The sequence below is a fragment of the Sinocyclocheilus rhinocerous genome, unplaced genomic scaffold (assembly GCF_001515625.1).
Source record: "Sinocyclocheilus rhinocerous isolate Xijiao unplaced genomic scaffold, SAMN03320098_v1.1 scaffold168, whole genome shotgun sequence".
In the NCBI taxonomy this organism is placed as follows: Eukaryota; Metazoa; Chordata; class Actinopteri; order Cypriniformes; family Cyprinidae; genus Sinocyclocheilus; species Sinocyclocheilus rhinocerous.
The window spans coordinates 984,515-1,005,402 of NW_015635532.1; the positions used below are offsets into that span (position 1 = coordinate 984,515).

The 20,888-nt window shown below is 34.2% G+C and overlaps 1 pseudogene; it reads right to left on the minus strand.

Moving 5' to 3' along the window:
- On the minus strand, positions 1–17,790 carry LOC107747123 (protein bicaudal C homolog 1-B-like; annotated as a pseudogene).
- Positions 17,791–20,888: the final 3,098 nt, after the last annotated feature.

Below are 20,888 nucleotides of genomic sequence, written 5' to 3' on the forward strand. Positions count from 1 at the left end.
TCTCATTTAATGAAATATCCAAATTTAACTGACTTTTAAACTTGGTCTGAAAGTATTCTTATATTTGAACAATACATAAAGGAAATTAAGTTTTGCATAGAAGAACAGAAGACAGAGAAACAGAGGTAGAGAGAGTCAGAGACTTGCATACTAAGTGTGGGTTCTGGACAGGCAGGCAGTCGGTTCACGCTAAAGGTCACACTTCTCTGCATGTTTCCTCTGAGAGTCACAGCACATCTATCTTCTCTGTCTTATATGGAAATCATCTATCATGTCATACTTTGATTGGTCCCTGAGGGCCACATGACAGGAAGCACAAACCGGCCCCAGGTGCCTTATAGGAAGCTCTATAGCGGTCACATCGTCCCGTCACCAACGGTTACTCTTGGCAGCCGCATCCTCGTTCATGATCCACGGGAGACGGCCACTCGCGCCTCCCTCCAGATATCCTGACTTTACACTGGACGTTTCTGAAAACTTCCTCTTTTTGTTTAAATCTGTTGAGGGGAAAATGCAGTAAAGTTTCAAATGAAAACTCATCAACTGTTTATATTTATCCACCATATGTTGAAATGATCAAGTCGAGTTCTGCATTAGTTTGGTTAATGAGAGTGACCTGTGATGGCGAGGATCATCTTGCGTCGCGCTCCAAACGTGCTCACGCCCACTTCCTTCAAATCCTCGTCTGAGAGCGTCAGGAACGTCTGGTAATCGATCTGACAGATGAGAGCACATATTTACAGTATGTGTGTCTGTCTATCTATCTATCTATCTATCTATCTCAGTTCGTTTGAGCCCTCCAAACGCTGTCTGAGCGATTCAGCTCGTATATGTGAACAAACCAAGTGATCTCAGACCCCCCTAAAAGGACCCAAAAGCCACAAACGGACCCACAAACTGCACTCGGAGGTGGTCTGAGTACGGTTCGTTTATGGTACGATTTCCTTGTAATGCTTGTGCCTGAACTAAGCAGGTTATTATTTGTATATTATTTGTTTTTTATGTATATGTATAGTTTATTATTATTATTATTATTTTATCATTTACCAATGTTATTTCAGGTGTTTCCATCTCGTTACATTTTTAAAAAAATAAATAAACCAACTGTTAGATCTAACAATACAAAACATTTCTGTAATAGGACTAAATAGGACTAAATGATCTGAATGCATAACGTTGCCTAATGTTGAGGCAAAGAACCACAAGACGCGCAGCGGAGATCTGGCATTCTGCCTGCTTTAAATCAGACACAGAGATGAAGTAATGCGCTAAGATCACATTTATTTGAATGCATGAATTATAGCATTGATTTGAGTTAATTATCGATAGAGAGAGCGAGATGAAAGTTGCATCTGTGCATCTCACTCTGCAAACAGTGAACCTGTAAGTTTAGTTACTTCATAGAGAGAGGGAGGGAGAGAGGGATTAAAGTTGCATGTGTGAATTGCGTCTGTGCGTCTCACTCTGCAAAGTGAAGCTGTGAGTTTAGTTATTTCAAAAATAGCAATTTTAGTTAAATGAATTATTAATTAAAACAGAAATAAATATATACAACAATAATAAAAATAACAAATACTTAATTTTCAAGGATAATCTTAAAAAAAAGTCAATTAATGTGTGTTAAAAATATAAAAACATTCAAATAATTGCACATATCTGAATTTCTGTCTGTAATGCACTGCAAATATATAAACATCCTTAAATAAAGGTGCATTTTGCTTAAAATTGCATTTAATCAAAATAAAAAATATTAAAAATTAAAGAACAAATATAAGCTAATGGGGTCATGAAAATAAACCTAATTCCAAGGAAAAGCAAGTTTTATTATTTATTAAAGGCTATATTTCTTGCAAAAAAAAATCTTACTTTGTATTTTCCAGTACAAATATCTAAACATTCTTTAATCAAGATTTTCCATCATTTTTTGCAGTGTAAATACTGACTCATTTCACTGACAGAAAACTGTAGGATATACAGTTCTTCTCATGGAAATCTAGTTTACTTGTTACTAACCAGTTCAAACAAAACTCCAAGTATCATTTAAAGATCTGAACTTTGGTAAACCCACTGACTAGTTCAATCTCAAATCTTTAGACATGACTTTGTTTCCAGGCAGACTAAAATAAACCTGTGCGCTCTGACTCCTTAGAGCCAGGTTTGTGTGTGATATGCATCAGATAATAGCGCCGTGGGCGTCTGTGGGTGTGCCGTCTGGGACGTGCGTGTGTGTGGGTTGTGTATTTACCTCCTGTTGTTGGAAAATATCGATGTATTTCTCTAGACCCAGCTGTGCCAGTAACTCAATAAGATCATCTGCGTGGGAGGGACTGGGAGACCTGCCAATCAAATGTCTGGATGCCCCGCCCTCAGAGCCGGTCAGGTATCCTTCTGCTGCAGGTCAAAGGTCAGAAATGAGAAGCTCATAATATTTTCATTTCCCAGTAGGTCCTGAATCTCGACACGTTTCAGCGAAGTGATTGTTTCTCCTTGAAATGAAGCTGCTGGGAGAATTAAATTGTGTAATGAGCAGCTAAACTAATTTAATCGTTACTGCTAATTAAACGAGATATGTCACACCCTCTGCAATTAAAGAGCAGAGCGGTGAGTTTAGCAGCACACTTGCATGTTCGGGATGCTGACAGACTGTAGGGAGGGAACGAGGATGAGGAGGATGATGACGGAGGTGGTGATGAAGACACAGATCCACGTCTTTCTCTACAGTTTTCCGAGTCGCTGCCGTTCCAACCGCGTTCCTTTCCACTCTGTGAACTCCACGACTAAAACCAGACAAATACGATAGTGACCATTATTAAAAAGTCAAAAATGAAAACGACTTTCGTTCTTCTGTGAAGCTATTATAATAATAATAATAATAGTAAAACTGAAAAAGAGTGACACAGCAAGTTTCATTATGTGGAATTGAGAATAATGAGAATTATTAATGAGAAATAACAACTTAAATTTACGTCTACCCTCACATACATCATATGACTTCAGAAGACTTGTATATAAATATTTTTAATATACTTTTTTAATGTTTTTGAAAGTAGTCTCTTCTGCTCACCTCGATTCTGCACTTATTTGATTAAAAATACAGTAAAACTACAGTAAAACCGTAATAATTTGAAATATTATTACAATTTAACATAGATGTTTTCTATTGTAACATATTTAAAATGTAATTTATTCCTGTGATGCAAAGCGGAATTTTCAGCAGCCATTACTCCATATTTTTGTGGAGTAACTGTGAGACACATTAAATTGATCAAAAATGACAAAACACATTTATAATGTTACAAAAGATTTCTATTTTAAATAAATGCTGCATCATCAAACAATCCTAAAAAAAAGTATCAGTTTTTACAAAGATATGAAGCAGCAAATTGTTTTAAACATTGATAACTATAAGAAATGTTTCCTGAGCAGCAAATCAGCATATTAGAGTAATTTCTGAAGGATCATGTGACACTGAAGACTGGAGTAATGATGCTGAAAATTCAGCTTTTAATCACAGGAATAAATTACATTTTGCAATAAATTCACATAGAAAATAATTATTTTAAATTGTAATATTTCACAATATTACTTATTTCCTCTGTACTTTTAATCAAATAAATGCAGCCTTGGAGAGTAGAAGACACTTCTTTCAAAAACATAAAAAATCTTAATTATTCCCTTTTTTCCACTGGCTGCTTTCATTACATAGATTTTATTACAAGAGCAGCAAAACATCTGTTTTTGTGTTCCACAGCAGACAGAAAGTCATTCAGGTTTGATATAACATAAGTAAACGATGACAAAAGGTTCATCTTTGATTGAACTACACTTTATGAACAGAAAAAGCACAACAGAAAGAAAGACGCACAAACAGATTTCAATAACTTTTCAATTTGAATCCTTCACAGGACTTCACTTATTTTCAGAAATAGTGTGATTCAAACAGCAGTAACAATCAAACACAGATACAATCAGTGCAGCAGTGTGGCATTAAACCGCTTCCATTGAGATATATATAATTGAGAGAGTCTCATTATCCCAGCGGAGAGGAAATGAGGGTGGAAGTGAAGGGAACGGGGATGTGCTGCTCACTGTGTGCTCATACACGTCTGTGATTGGAGTTTAGAGATTTTTCTCCATTAATACACTGCTATGAATGCAGGTGTGTGTGTGCGCGTTTTTGTGACAAATGAGGACATCAATTTGTATAATGACAAGGGTATGACATAGGTATTACAAGGAGAAGGTGACTTTTCAGGACATTACCCCATGTCCCCACTTTTCAAAACGCATATAAATCATACAGAATGAATTGTATTGAAAATCTGAAATAGCACAAAGTTTCAATAGAATATACGGTCTTTACAGTATAAAAACAATTACGCCTATGGGATGTCCCCACTTTTCACAAACACAAACCTGTGTGTGTATGTGTGTGTGTGTGTGTGCAGACTCACTGTATTCAACTGATCAGAAATTAATCTTTTCATAAACCCATCACCCACTAGTTTCCTCACACAAGTGGGTAATTGTGCAGTCTGTCATTCAGCACACACACGCGTGCACGCGCACGCACACGCGCACGCACACGCGCACACAAACACACACGCGCGCACACACACACACACACACACACACACTCCTCCATTTAAAATGTTTACACTCAGGAAATGTGCAGTTGCTCATGTAACTGAACTTTGACGAACTTCATTCCATTATTTCAAAGGTTTGTGAATGGTGAGATTTTTTTATGTTTTTCCAAAGAAGTCTCTGAAACTTTTGACATCATTTACTTATGTTATTTCAAACATGTATGACTTTCTGTCTCATGTGGAACACAAAAGCAGATGTTTTGCTGCTCTTTTCTAATGAAAGCAGACAGTGATCGGGAGATGTCAAAATCCCAAAAGAAAAAAATGGAATAAACATTTTTAATGTTTATGAAAGAAGTATCTTCTACTCACCAAGGCTGCATTTATTTGAGCAAAAATACAGTAAAAACAGTAATGTTGTGAAATATTATTACAATTTAACTAATTATTTTTATGTGAATATATTGTAAAATGTAATTTATTGCTGTGATCAAAGCTGAATGTTCAGCATCATTACTCCAGTCTTCAGTGTCACACGATCCTTCAGAAATCATTCTAATATGCTGATTAGAATATGCTGCTCAAGAAACATTTCTGGTTACTATCAATGTTGAACACGGTTGTGCTGCTTTATATTTTCATGAAAACCATAAACATTTTCTTTTTCAGGATTCTTTGATGAATAGAAAGTTCAAAAAACAGCATTTATTTGAAACAGAAATCTTTTGAACATTATAAATGTCTTTACTGTCACTTTTGATCAATTTAATGTGTCCTTGATTAATAAAAGTATTCTTTTTTTTTTTTAAACACTAATTGCTGTATACAGTATATCCTTGTTTTTTTACATATAATGAAGAAAATGTGAGTGGTGTTTGCTGGTGCAAAACTCACTGCTGTGATGCTACTGTGTTGACGCACATGCTGAACTTTGATACTCAGTGTTAGAGTTTTGAAAAGCCAAATTTGCTTTGTATAAAAACAGTTTATGTCCTCATTTAGAAAGCTAGATGTCTCCCTCCCACCAGCTACAGTCACAACACCTTGTTATTTTTTAATAACATGGCAAAAAGTGGCTTTCCAGAACCTTCACCCTCTCTGATCCTTTCTGGTGGACTGAGCTGAATACTGTTGGTTCTTTGAAGAATTGCTAATGCTGCTCTATTGTAAGTCATTTTGGATAAATGTGGCTGCTAAATGCACAAATGTAACCGTAGATATGTGTACATGCTGGTTGTGGTAGGGTCTGTAGCAGCGGCGGCTCACGGCTCTCAGCTCTTTTACAGCATCAGTGGGCATTGATTTTGAGAAGCCCAAGCCGCTCCAGGTGTCTGTAGGGGTTCGAACCTCAGTCATCACGGGTTTCTGCTGCATGGCTATAACACACACATTTTCACAGATTAAATCACGGGCATTATGAAACATACACACACACACACACAACCGTGCATGCCTGGAAACATTATACACTCAGAACCGCATCCAGATTTACACTGGCATACAACAGCAGCTCTAATTAAAGTGTGTGTGTGTGTGTGTGTGTGGATCCCCCTGCATTATTAAACACCTGCCACCTAATTAAGCAACTTAATCAAAAGCAGTCATGCAGAAAAATGTGCTGCTACCTTTCTCCCTCTCTCTCGGTGTAAATGAAGTGGTTTAAGTGGGAGTTTATTTAAAAGTCACTGTATCAGTTTCTGGAGTGTGTAACAGGGTTTTCATGAACTAAAACTAAAACCAAGACAATTAAAAAATAAACATTAAAATAAATGTTAACTGAAATAAATGAAAATATTAAATGTGACTTATTTTATTTCAATTAGTTGACAAAGCACCATTTCTCAATTTCTTTTAGTTTAACTTGAAGTACTAAATAACTAAAAACAAAAAAATTATAATAATAAAAATGACAAAACACACAACAAAGTTACTAAAAACCTAACTAAAATTAAAATGTAAATAGAAATTATAAAATCAAAAGCATCTTGAGATTAGCAGGACAATCTTATTTTGATATTTTCTGTGGCAATTCCTGAAGCAAGCATGAAATGTTATAATTTAAGAGTTAACTAACTACACATTTATGTAAATTCTGTTTCTCAAATAATATATTTTATTTATTTATTAAGATTTAATTATTTTTACATAATTTACTTAACATAATTCAAATCAAACCCACTCACATCAGATAGAAATATTAATAATTCATGTTCATGTTTTGTTTTTTTTAATCACTAATCAAATAAACAGATAAACTGTAAACCTTGAATGCAATGCAACAAATCTTGAGTTGTTTCTCTTTTTTTTTTTTGGACAACATAAATACATAAATACACTTATGATGTATAAATACTTTACAAATTGAAATTAAAAAGAGGTGCAGAAGAGATGAATGTAGTGGAATGATTTGATGTCAGGTTCCTCGTGTGTTTTGTGTGTGTGACTGTTCATCTGTCTGCATATTCAGTGGCTGCACTCCATTATAAATCTGGCAGCGTGTTACTCTGAAATGGGTCCCTCTATCACCCTCTTTGGCACTGCGTAACGCTTAAATGGCTCCCCTATATCACCTCTCTGGCACATTCAAGCTCTTTAATCCATTTTGAGCTTTATACAGCATGATGAATGCCAAATAGATGGAGCCTGCGGCGGCACGACTCCATCCAGCCACGGCCCAGAATAACAATCTGAACTTAAATCACTCAACTTTAGGGCTTTTCATTGTCACATCTGATCACACAAAGATTGTGCTTTGATGTGAGACACTGAAAAAGATGCAGAAAATCAATCTGTAATATGTCAAGCTAATCTTGATCAGTAAAACTCCGGAGTAAATATGAGGGTGAATCTGAAATCTATATTAGGCATGATAAAATCCAAATTAGTAATTTGCGTCATGTACATCAGCATCATCAGTTTGAATTTAACTTAATGAATGGCACTAAATGAATATTTGAATTTTAAAATAATAATAATAATAAAAACAAACAACAACAACAATAATTACTATTAGTAGTAATAACATAATATATGTTGCCAGAAGCAAATTTTTTACAAACATAACAAATGCACCCATGCTGTATAAATACTTTACAAATGTTAACAATGTTTTTTACATATTTTTATATATTAATATTATTACTTGTTTTCATAACAGTATGTTAATTATACAATATTTGTTCAGTTTTATATACTTTTATATTACTTATATATATTATTTTAATTGTTATATTTAAAAAATGTATAAAATTATCAAAAAGATCTGAATAAAAATGGTATATTATAATAATAGTATAATATTTTTATACAGTTTTATATATTTTTAGATGACTTATATTGTTATTATTATTAGTAGTAGTAGTAGTAGTAGTAGTAGTAGTAGTAGTAGTAGTAGTAGTAGTAGTAGTAGTAGTAGTAGTAGTAGTAGTATATTATTTAAAAAAATAAAAATGTGTTAAATTATTGTAAAATAATGCCACAATGCCACAATGCAAAAAAACCTAACAGTCCTAAAACTGGCTTCATTTTCTATGTGCAAAATATATTATATTGTATATTTATAATATAATATAATACAATATAATATAATAAAAAAGTTGTCAATCGTCTTTTCGCACTAATGTTTCAAGTCCTACAATAAAAAACAAACAAACCTTGAGTTGCCAGAAGCTTCTTTCTCTCATATTCATGATCCTATTAAAATAAACAGCAAACAAAAACTGTCTTGAAAAAAAAACAAAACGGTAAGACAAATGATTTTATTTGTGCTAAATCTGTCTTTCTGAAAAATTATTCATACAGAAGATGCAATACATCTACAGCAAGCAGTTTTGTCTTCATTTTAAAAATGTGAAAGTGCTGTACCTCATTATTCGCGTCCACAGACGGGAAAATTCTCAGACTACAGCGTCTGTCACTGTTCAGATAAACACCATTCACCTCCACTCTCACTGACCTGAAACACACACACACACACACACAGCTTCATTCAGTGCTGTACATCATATTCTAGAGTGGAATCCAGAGCATCGTCTGACTGTCTGTCCAAACACACGTCCCTGTTCAGAATGGAGGCTTTTACCTCTCAGGCTGAGTGGTGGGTTCGGCTCCCTCGAGGCCTCTGATTGGCTGCCTCTCCTCGATGACCTGACCTCTGTGACCTCCGCACGTGATGTGACGAAGGGCTCCGTCTCTGCTTGTGTCGGCTGATCCTCAGTTTCTGGAATCTGACACAATTACATTATCAAAGTTTTGGGTTTTGTTTACTCTCAAACATTTGTACTGTCAAATAAATGTCATTTACTTTAGCATTTTATTAAATGCATATTTTAACTGAATATGTATAAGTAGCATATGCAATCAGCTGATCAATTAGTATGATCTTATAGATTAAAGTATTTTTTTAATTTTTATGTATTATTTATTATTTAGTATCTATCAGCATTCAATTAAAAGCACCAAATAATACACCCATGATGTATGAATATTTTACAATTAAATTTGTAAAAAATATTTTAATATTAAAAGTGTTATAATACATATTTTTTTATAATTTAATAAATTAAAAATGTCATATAATTTTAATATTATAATTAATTTAGATATAATTATATATAATACATAAAGAAAAAAAATTTCTTTTTCATTTATTTATTTTATTATTATTTCATTTTTTTTTATTATGGGGTCAAATATGAGCAACACATGTTCTAGACAGGTGAGATACATACAGTACACAAGTATGTCCATCATAAACATGATGGTCATCAAAACCTTCTCTAATTTGGACTCCACTCCTTTGATTCCTATCCGTCCATCTTCTGAGGAAACAGCCAATCCGGGAGGAGGCGCAGGGCGGGGCTTCCCAGAGAGAGAGCCAATCACGGCATCAGGAGAGGGCACAGCACCTGAAGATTTATTTAGCACAACAAACAAGCATGAATTTAATTAAAGAGGATGAAGCACGCGCGTGCGCGCGCACACACACACACACACACACACACACCTGTCTCAGTGAGGCGCAGCTTGCTGCATTAGTACATTGATCCAGTAGCCTGTGATTCCATTATTGGCCACCAGAGGGTCCACAGGGGTCTTGGTCGTCATGGAGACCTCAGACACATTCTTGGTTGTCATGGAAACCTCAGTGGAGTCCAGGCCCAGCAGCAGACGTCTGGCCTCCTACAGACTGCCGATGTTCCTCTCCAAACTTTTAACGACCACCGACTGGACACAAAGATTTAGCATTTAACACTTTATATGCAAAAAAAAGAAGAAGAAAAAAATGGTATTCTAAATAAAATTATATATGATGAGCAATAAAACCAACCAAAATATGGTTGTAAAAATGACAGTTGTTGTTTCAACACTGAAAATTTTTTTTAATGCTAAATGTTGTAAAAAGGTTAACAAAATACAGTACAAAATAAATCAGCATTGAAATTTTAACAAAATCTTAAAAAAAAAAAAAAAAAAAAGAAGAAGATAATAATTATAATAATAATAATAATTGAAAATAAAATTCACCAGGAAATTCAACATTGATCCATGATATTCTTTCACTTGTGAATACTTGTTGAAATGTCAGCTGGGGAATAATTATCTTTAACAACTCAACATACCATCCATTCTACGACTATTCTACACACCCCATGAAGCATAAAAACTTTTTTTTTTTAATCATATATATGAATATATTAACATTATGTTTTAATAATATTAATTAAAACAATGTATTATAATATTTGTTTAATTTATTTCTTTTTACATGACTTAAATTATAATAATTATATTATTTAAACAAAAATAATCCATTCTATTCACTATTAAAAAGTATAGTTTTGTTTTGTAATTTCCATTGTTTTAATTGGTGAGCATCATTAGATTTTCATAACTGTAGCATGTTTTCAGCATAAAAATTACAAGCTGTATAACAAATACACTCATGATGTATAAATACTATATAAAAATAAAAAAAATACATATATTTGAATCTAAATATTTGAATGCTGAATATAAAGCCATATATTTGAATATATTGATTATTTATTAGAATGACAGCCACATTTTATTATGGTGATTCTCATTAGATTTTCATTTCTATAGTACATAGTAAATAAGCATAAAAAGTTGCATGACAAATACTACCATAATGTATAAAACTTTACAGATGTATTTTTATATATTTTGAATATATGAACATGTAATATTATGAATATATTTATATTGATATTATAATTTAATATTTGTATATATTTTAATATTTTAATATTATTTATATTGTAATTATTATATGAATTAAATATAGAAATATGTTACATTATCACATAAATAATATTACAATTTAAGTAACGTAATGGTCATAAAATTTAATTACAATTTAAGAACAAATTTTTAAAAGAAGCATAAAAATTAAAGGTAGCATAGCAAAAATGACCATAAAGTATAAATACTTTACAAATGTTTTAATTATTTTTATATTTGTAATATATTCATATGTAATATTATATAAATATATTAATATTAACATTATGTTATAAGGTTATATATATTTTAATCAGGGTTATTTTCATCTAAATATCTATAAAAAAAACTATAATCAAAACTATTAAAAAAATCATTATATATATAACAAAAATAAACTTATTTGATTTCAGTTAGTTGCCAAGGCAACAGTTCTATTTTTTAAGTTGAAGTTGCTAAAATAACTAAAACTAAATAAACTGAAAACTAAAACAGATAAATATAGATATTATTAAAAAACATAAAACTGATCAGAAATTTAAAAAAAAAAATTCTCTTATAAATAATGATAATGAGTGATAATATTGTTTTCAGTGATGTGCAACCTGTACATATCCTTTAACACTTCAAAAAATTAGTTTTACGGTTTTATGACCCTTTTAATGCTCTTGAAATGGTGTTTATGCAAAATCTTTTTATTTCATTTTTTTTTATATCTTTCTTTCTTTCTTTCTTTCTTTGAGGTGAAAGTATAAGCAAGACACACTTTAAACATAAAAATCTAAATATATGAATACTGAATATAAAGTAACATGTTTGAATATAATGAATATTGATAATGAGTCACTGACCCGGATCTGTCTCCTGGCAGACTCCACCCCCTGAACCGGCCCGGCGATTGACACCTGCACGTACATACTTACTTACTTATATTTTCACATAAAATTCAAATGAAACATGTAGTATGTAGTGTGTACAGCAGTATACTAAAACAATGACAGGGAATTGAGTACCTGGTTGCTCTTTTCTCCTGCGTTGTTGTTCCGGTTGGAATCGGGGAAGTGAATGTGACAGGAAGTATCCTCCATGACCTTCTTAATGTTCCCGCCTCCTTTCCCGATCACATGAGAATGCTCCGTGTGTGTGACGTCCATCTTCAGTGTGACTTTACTCACCTGTGCAAAGGTGGGCTGCTGTGAGATCGCCACAGGACCGATGAACAGAATAATGAAAGGAGCTCAGATCTCACCTTAGTCTCTAGAAGCTCCAAAATCTTGCGTTTGGCCTCCAGAACGTTTGCTCTCTTTCCCTCTACTTTCACATGAGGATCTGGACAGAAACACAGAAATCATCACAGTGCATTTTGTCAATGCACAAAGTCATTACATTTCAATAGATTCTGAAAATTACTATTTTTCCCTTTATCTTATTGTGAACAATTCATAAGTGCATGTTATTACACTTACTAAGACATTTGTTAAAGTAAATAGTGTCAATTTAGAGTTGCTTTTCTTTTAAATTTTATCTGCATATTCAAACTTGTTGCATTAAAATGCTACTAACTGAAATAAAATAAAATGAAAATGAATTTTAAAAATAAAATTAAAATAATACTGAAATTAAATGAAATGTAAAAATAAAATACACTTTTTTATTTTAATTTATTTCCGTTTATTTTAGTGTGAACACCCCCTAGGTGTCTGTGGTTTAAGTTTTATTCATTTTTTCTGTGTGTTTTTGAGTGTTATTTATATTTCTATCATGAGGACTCTCAGAAGATTTTAGCATAGTAATGGATATGACAATGTAAATGTATTTGGTCTTGGCGGAATAGATCTGCTACGCTGATTTAGATTATTGCTGCTTCTGCAAGCAAGTACAGGAACTTGCTACAGCCAATACATAAGCTGATATGGTGCTGTGAGTATTTAAGACATACTGCTGCTGCACAAATAGCATATAAAATAACCCATAGCAGATCTATACAGGTGGAGCTGGGGAAGGTGGAGGGTTTCAGATGAACTCTGAAAAGCGCGCTGCAATGCTCAAGCGAATGCTAATCAGCCATTTAAATGTAAAGCAGCAAGCTCATTGGCTGTGTATGCAACACCAACCAATCAGCTTGTGACAAGTCGTTTAATGCTAAGAATATCATCAGTTATGTTAAGGACCCATCAGTCTGCACCATCTAGAGTTTCATGACAGAACTTGATGTTGATTTTATTTTATTTTATTTTAAATATATCTATTTCATTTTTATTTATGTTTATTTCAGTTTTAGTTTTAGTAATTTTAGTACTTAAAATTAAACTAAATAAAAATTAGAAATTTTGCTTAGTTTTTTAATATATATATATTTTTTTATTTCACTTAAAGTTTATTTTATTTAAATAAGCACACTTTAAAAAAAAAATAGTTTTAGTTTTATGATAACAAAACTGGACCAACCCAAACCCTAAAAAAGAACACTTTGCAGAAAATAAATAAATAAATAAAATTTATTTACGAGTCATTTTTTTTAAAATTGGTTTTGTCATAATTATCTCACCAGGGTTTTTACAGAAAACTAAAATATAAACTACTCCAAACATTTCTATTATTTGAAGTAGGGGTGGGCGATATGGCAAAAATATCATTTGACTTTTTTTTTTTTTTCAGAAAAAACACAATTCATGATTTTATCATGATTCTTTGTCATGTTGGTTTTACTGTTTTGCAGGTTGTCTGAGCAGTACAGCCAATCAAATTTCCCTATTTTAAAAACAAAGCCTTACAAGGCAACAAAATATAAAATAAAATAAAAAAACAATGGCAGACACTTAGGCCAAAGTATACAAAGATAAAAATCTTTGTCATAATTGTATCTTTGTTATTAAAAAATAAGAACAAAGATACACATTACAAACACACATAATATACAAATAAAACTAACAGTGCTTTATTTTTCAGGGACAGTAGGTGTATTTAGCAGTAGCATTCAAGAAATTGAATGAACAAATAAATAAAACACTATAAACACTTCACTGTATAAATTATACATTGATTCTTATCAAAGCAACTGTAATAAAGATCTTCAGTCAAGAGCAGTGAGTGATTTTTCTCTTTATTTTCTTGTTTTATTAACATTAAAGCAATAGTTCACCCAAAAATGACAATTCTGTCATCATTTGCTCACTCTTAAGTTGTTTTAAACCTGAATGAGTTTTTCTTCTGTTTTTTTGAAGGATGTGGGTAACCAAACATATATATATCACATTCTTCAAAATATCTTCTTTTGTGTTCAGCACAAGAGAGAAATTAATACAGATTTGGGACAAAATATAGAGTAAATAACGACAGAATTTTAATTTTTGGGTGAACTATCCCTTTATTGACAAGCAGCAGCATGTTTAGTACAAATAGTCTGCTGTCGCTTTAAGACCTGCACGCATCTAATATACAGGCACGCGTCCGTTTTTCTCTCAACTTTAACCCGTATTACTTTCTCTCAAATCTCATCTGCATATTCTGTCAATGATGGCAAATGCAATTGCATGTAACCAATAGGAATATAGTGGTGCATAGCTGGACCAACATGGGTCACACTGACGAGTTTTATGACACCTTTATGGTGCTTTGGAACTTTTTGGTCATTGTATGTAAAACAGCAGCTTGGACATTCAACTGAAAGTCTATTTTTATGTTTGGACCAACATGAGGGTGAGTAAACTCAGAACTCACCTTTCTTTGATTTGGCACCGATCTTCAGCTTAGACGGCCATTTCACCTGCGTGTGTGTTTCTCTCATCACCTGACACAATGAGTGTGTGAGGAAGAGAAACTTACGTTCAAAAGACACTCAATTTGCATCTTCACATCCTCCATTCAACAGAGAAAATGGCTCATTAGCATCTCAAAGCTCTTAGTTTTGCCTTCATAACAGCGAATCTGTTCTGTGTGTTTGGGACACTTTTTCTTTCTGCTTAATTAACAAAAGACCAGAAAACTGCACTGCACCAGCATGTGATTTTCATACTGAGACACCAGCGGATCCAACAAACACACACACACACACACACGTCTATTGATGTCTTCAGATGGCGGCTGGTTTGACAGGATTTTGAACATTTAAATATAAAAATGTGAATGTGGCCCATATCAGGAACTGATTAAAGATGACTTCATATAAGGCTTATTATAGTTAACCAAAACTAAAACCATAAAACACATTTTCATTACTTGAAATAAAATTAAATAAAATACAAAAAACTTATTTCACTTAAGCAACATTTCTCATTTTTGTTTAGCTGAACCGGAGTATTAAAATAATAAAAAAATAAATAAACTAAAACTAATTTAAAAAATAAATAAATAACAATATAGGAATACAATACATACAAAAAAAAATGAAATTTAAATATTAAATTATTTTGCATATTTTGCATTTATAAAAACATATTTTGTTTATATTATGCTCTGTTTATATATTTTCTATATTGTCTATTTCTAAAGTGTACTATATGTAGACAAATATATACACACATACACACACACAAAATACACTTTACCAACAACGTAAATGGTACTTAAATAAACAAATAAATAATTGCATGTTTTTGTTAAAAATTGTTAAAATTGATCAAATTGTATTGCATATTTTGCATTCATAATAGCATATTTTGTTCATATTGTGCTCTGTTTTCACATTGTCTATTTCTAAACAATATGTAGACAATATATATGATACTTTATATGCTTTACCAAAAATGCAAATGTAAGTTACAGTGTGTGTTTTTGGATTGTTAAAACATTGTGTCCGTGTGATAATTCTCTAAAGAAACTACACAACACAAACAACATCTAATCCCAAACAGAGTTCAAGCATGTAAAGACAGTGTGTGTGTGTGTGTGTGTGTGTGTGTGTACTGGTATTCCCTACATAATGTCCCCAACAAGCTTATAAATCATAGAAAATGAAGTTTTTTGAAAATTTAAAACAGCAGGTTTAGGTGTAGGGTTAGGGTAAGGGGATAGAAAATACAGTTTGTACAGTATAAAAACCATTACGCCTATGGAATGTCCCCATAAAACATGGAAAGCAGTGTGTGTGTGTGTGTGTGTGTGTGTGTGTGTGTGAGTGTGAGTGTGAGTGAGTGAGTGAGTGAGTGTGAGGGGGTGGTAAAGTTAAACACACTTGCCCCTGAGTGACATTTACAGGGTTAGGGTGAACATCATTAACTGCTCCTCATCGCTAAGGGTCACACGGCTCTGCAAGCAAGAATGACTAAACAACCAGTGTGTGTGTGTGTGTGTGTGTGTGTGTGTGTGTGTGTGTTTTGCCCCTGAGTGACATTTACAGGGTTAGGGTGAACATCATTAACTGCTCCCCATCGCTAAGGGTCACACGGCTCTGCAAGCAAGAATGACTAAACAACCAGTGTGTGTGTGTGTGTCTGTGTCTGTGTGTGTGTGTGTGTGTGTGTCTAAAAGAAAAAGACCCCAAAGTTGCTTCTGAGAAACGCCGTCAAACAGCAAAGTTATGTCAGAGCAAGCGATGCTGACGCAAAACTAATTCACCTCCCTGTGACAAGAAGCAAACACAGCAAACTAAAGACACAATGAGCAGAAACTACAGCACAAACACCGAGAAACACAGACAGCTGAAGCAGGAATCAGTGTTATAAGCCCAGCTTTTGAGATCCAGACATGAGCGATTCCTCAAATCATGTTTATAAGGACATGTGCTGTGCTTGCTAAGTGATCAGAGGCACCATGAAACCGGTGAAAGAATCCCACAGACGCACAATGAAGGAGGAACCAGGGTCACATCAACAGACCAGAAGATCAAGGAGATGAGAGGGTGCAGGACTACTAAACACCAGACAGGAGGAAACCACCAACAGGTTCTCCGAAAAATAAATAAATAATTATTTCTAATTATAAGAAATGTTAGGTAAAACATCTGAGGTGAAGTTGATCTTAAAGTTAACAAGAATGCAAACTCCTCCATTAAGTCTGATGAGCTCTGAACGAGAAACTCGGAGGATCTACGCCGGATCAACTCAAACACATCCGCATTTCACCGCTCTCCTCTCTGACAAGCTCAATCTGTCATTCGCTCTCATCTCTGAGGGATTTGAATGTCGACTCCAGCTCGTGTTGATTAATCGCAGGTGGTTAAACTCGACACAACTCTAGAATCTTCCTGGAGAGCTCATGATAACAGACCATTAAACCTGTTCATCACAGCAGAACCGCCACACAAACGGGCCATATCCATCTAACGCTCGCTGGCATCACATCTCAATGCATTCAGAAGGGTTTTTTGCTGGAAAACCACGACAGGTTTCATTTGCATGCACAGAAAAACAAACAGTTTAATGAAGCTTCTGGAATAATTCTACAGAAAACCATGACAGATTACTGTCATCGATCAAACACTCACCGTACAGCATGAGCTCCAGCTTCTTCCGGTCGATCCGGAATCTCTCCTCCACACACTCCGGGTCTGAAGGTTCCTGGTCCTGAGGTTCAGATCCTTCATCTTCCTTGTCCTCCTCCTCCTCCTCCTTCTTGTTCTGGTTTTGCAGGATCTGGTCCTGCTCCCGGTTCTGGTCCAGCTGTGGTCTGTTGCAGGACTCTGGTTCAGGAGACTCAGAAACGGAGCTGTACACCTCTGAGGCCGCCGTAGTGAGTGAGTGTGTGTGTGTGTGTGTGTGTATGTCCGTCAGTGTGACCAAGGAAACAAGAAAAAGAGGGGCCCAGACACACACACACCCTACACACACACACACCTCAAAACAGAGCAATATAGCACATCACACCCCTCTAACAGATCACATGACCAGAGGACAATCTCAATGAGACACAGCGGAGAACTCCCGTAAGTGTCACTGTTGTTTCTCCTCGTTGTTAGAGGAGAGTCTTTTTCCTCAGGAGAAATATCTGAGGAGTAGGAAACTTCAAGAAAAGCCAGCATTTAATGACACTGATGTGTAGATGAGACATTATAGACAAAATCGTTTTTTTGTTGGGAAACATTCTTTTAGAACATAAGTTCTCTGTTGGACTATCATGATTATCAGTATGATCCCCATACGAGAAATAGAGGTTTACAAGACGTTCAAACAACAAAAACCAACAAGCATCAAACTTTCAGGAGGATCATTTCTGATTCTTACAGAATTTCTTTTATGATCCCAGATGGATTGTTTCCAAATAACAAATAATTCCAATAGGAATGGTGCAAACAAACTGTAGTAATGTGTTCTTTATTCATTCCCGTAAGTGCTGTGGCCTTCATAAAGCCTGTCAGACTCCTGGTTCAAGGGGAGGGGAGTGTTTTGGGAAAACAGGACTGGCTGAGACCCTCCGTTAACAACCACCACCAGCACGAGACAGGGGCCTGTTGCCTAGCAACACGTTTGTTTACGGACAAGCAGGGAGATAAAAAAAAAAATGAAAGTCATGAACTAAAGAACACTGTAAAGACATTTTCTTCATCAAAACAGATTTGGAGAAATGTAGCATTACATCACTTGCTCACCAATGAATCCTCTGCAGTGAATGGGTGCCGTCAGAATCAGAGACCAAACAACTGATAAAAAAACATCACAATAATCCATAAGTAATCCACACGACTCCAGTCCATCAGTTAATGTCTTGTGAACCACAAAACTGTGTATTTGTAAGAAATAACACACAGCTTTTCAGTTCACAGGACACAGCTGTTTGGACTCTCATTCTGACGGCACCCATTCACTGCAGAGCTGAATGGGTGCCGTCAGAATCAGAGACCAAACAACTGATAAAAAAACATCACAATAATCCATAAGAAATCCGCACGACTCCAGTCCATCAGTTAATGTCTTGTGAACCACAAAACTGTGTATTTGTAAGAAATAACACACAGCTTTTCAGTTCACAGGACACAGCTGTTTGGACTCTCATTCTGACGGCACCCATTCACTGCAGAGGATGCACTAGTGAGCAAGTGATGTAATGCTACATTTCTCCAAATCTGATGAAGAAACAAACTCATCTCCATCTTTGATGGCTTGAGGGTGAGTAAGTTTTCATTTTTTGGTTGACCAATTTTTTTTTTATGAGCTTAAATGACTCATACAGCTAATTTGGTTATGGAAATTAAAGGCAGCAACTAAACTTGAGTTAAGTTGAATAAGGCGAATGAGACAAGGAAAAAAAGTTTATTTTTGTGGTGCTACAAACTTCTAATAAACATTTAATGTTGCTTACCATCTGTTTTCCTGCGTGTCCTTCAAACTTCTGCTCAGTTCCACTCAATCTCTCTTCTGCTCAAGAATCAAATCACACAAGAGCTACATAACCTTCAAACTTTATGAACTTTTTTAAAGGCTGTCACGCCACCATTCAGTAGTTGCCTTGACAAACCCTTTCTTGTCTAGTTTTTATATATATATATTAATGTTTGTGTGATGCTTTACTGATGCTCCGAAGAATAAATAAAGGTTTGACATTTAATCTCAGGTGAACATCAGTGTGGATCATGCCTGATGGAATGATTTGACATAAAGCTTACTTTCTTCCTATATGTGTAAATGAGGACCAAGATTTTTTTAAAGAGAGATATGTTGTTGGAGCATATTATGAGGAAAAATATCAGTCAGTCAAATTTAACCATAACCATACACCTCACCCCTAAATCAGAGAAGATGACTGGCTGAAAATTTTGTTTTCACTACTCACTAAACTAAATTTTGTTTTCACTAAACACTAACATCTAAAGCAGATGCAGAAAAACGTTCGCAAATGAGCGAATTATGTAAGTACATAACATTATTAGTCTTAACTAACGCCTTTCATATGTCAAGTGTTTCTCACAAGTCTCCGGTGTAAAGGTATAACGGAAGTACAGAAACACTGCTTTGCGGGAAAGCGGAAGTTAGCTGATGTCACTGTGAAAAGGGTCTATTAAGTAAACAATTAATTAATTAAAACATAATTGATGTAAAGTCACAAAGAAAGAAAATCGATTTTATTACGTAATCTGCCGCTTAAATCCCCCGCTTTTTAAATTCTCGTGGTTTCTGATTGACTGTCGATGCTTTTATCGTTTATCCGCTGGAAAGAATCGTTCTGGAACTTGGAAGTGATTCCATATCGTTACAGTAACAGTTGTGGTGTGAACTTCACTACTGTCATAGAATTAGAGCTATTATTAAACTTTACAGTTATCATTATAATTATGTCTTTGGTGTAAACGGGTTTTAAACAGGTTTTCCACCAGGAGATCAACTCATAATACTCATAATATTAAAAGCTTCTGCTGCCACCGTGTGGTTGAACACACTAGCCTAATTTACAACATTTGTATACCTCACAAATGTGTCATGAAATGTATTTTAAAAACCAACAAATAAAGTCCTTGACCGTAACTAATGGTTTCAAGAGGTCCGCTAGAAAAGCCTCTTACATGAGAAACTCACATTAATAGGGACATTCTACCAGAAATGTACATTATCTGTCCTTGACTTGTTACAGTGAATAAAAAGTATTACATCCAAAAAATGTCTAAAACTGACTGATGGTTGATTTCTGTGAGTTGTTCTGTAAAGGAATATGTCATTCATTAGGTTCTCAGATATTATTTAATTTATTAAAAACACTTTTGAAAATTACAAATCCTGTCCTTGTCCTCAGCCAAATTGGACCGTACAGCTTTCATAGTTTTGTTATGCTAAACTAAACTCCATCAATAACAAGTTTAAGTTGTTATCATTCACATCAACTGATTAAAAACATGAAATTATACATAAATTCTACAAATAAATACTATTTTACAACTGTCCCCATGTTTTCGGTCAGTCCTGTCACGTTTACATAAAACTCAACATAAAATGTGTGTAATGCGCCTTTAAAGGTATGACTCAAAGGAAGTGACATAATTTGACTGAGGTGAAGCTGACACTGATCAAGGGTGAGTTCTGTCATTGAATTGTATGATTTTAAGCTTGTTTTTGTATGATTTTTTTTTAGGAGGACGAGCTTAAGGGTCAGGCCCTGTCACGGTAAAACATCCCAGAAAACAATGAAAAT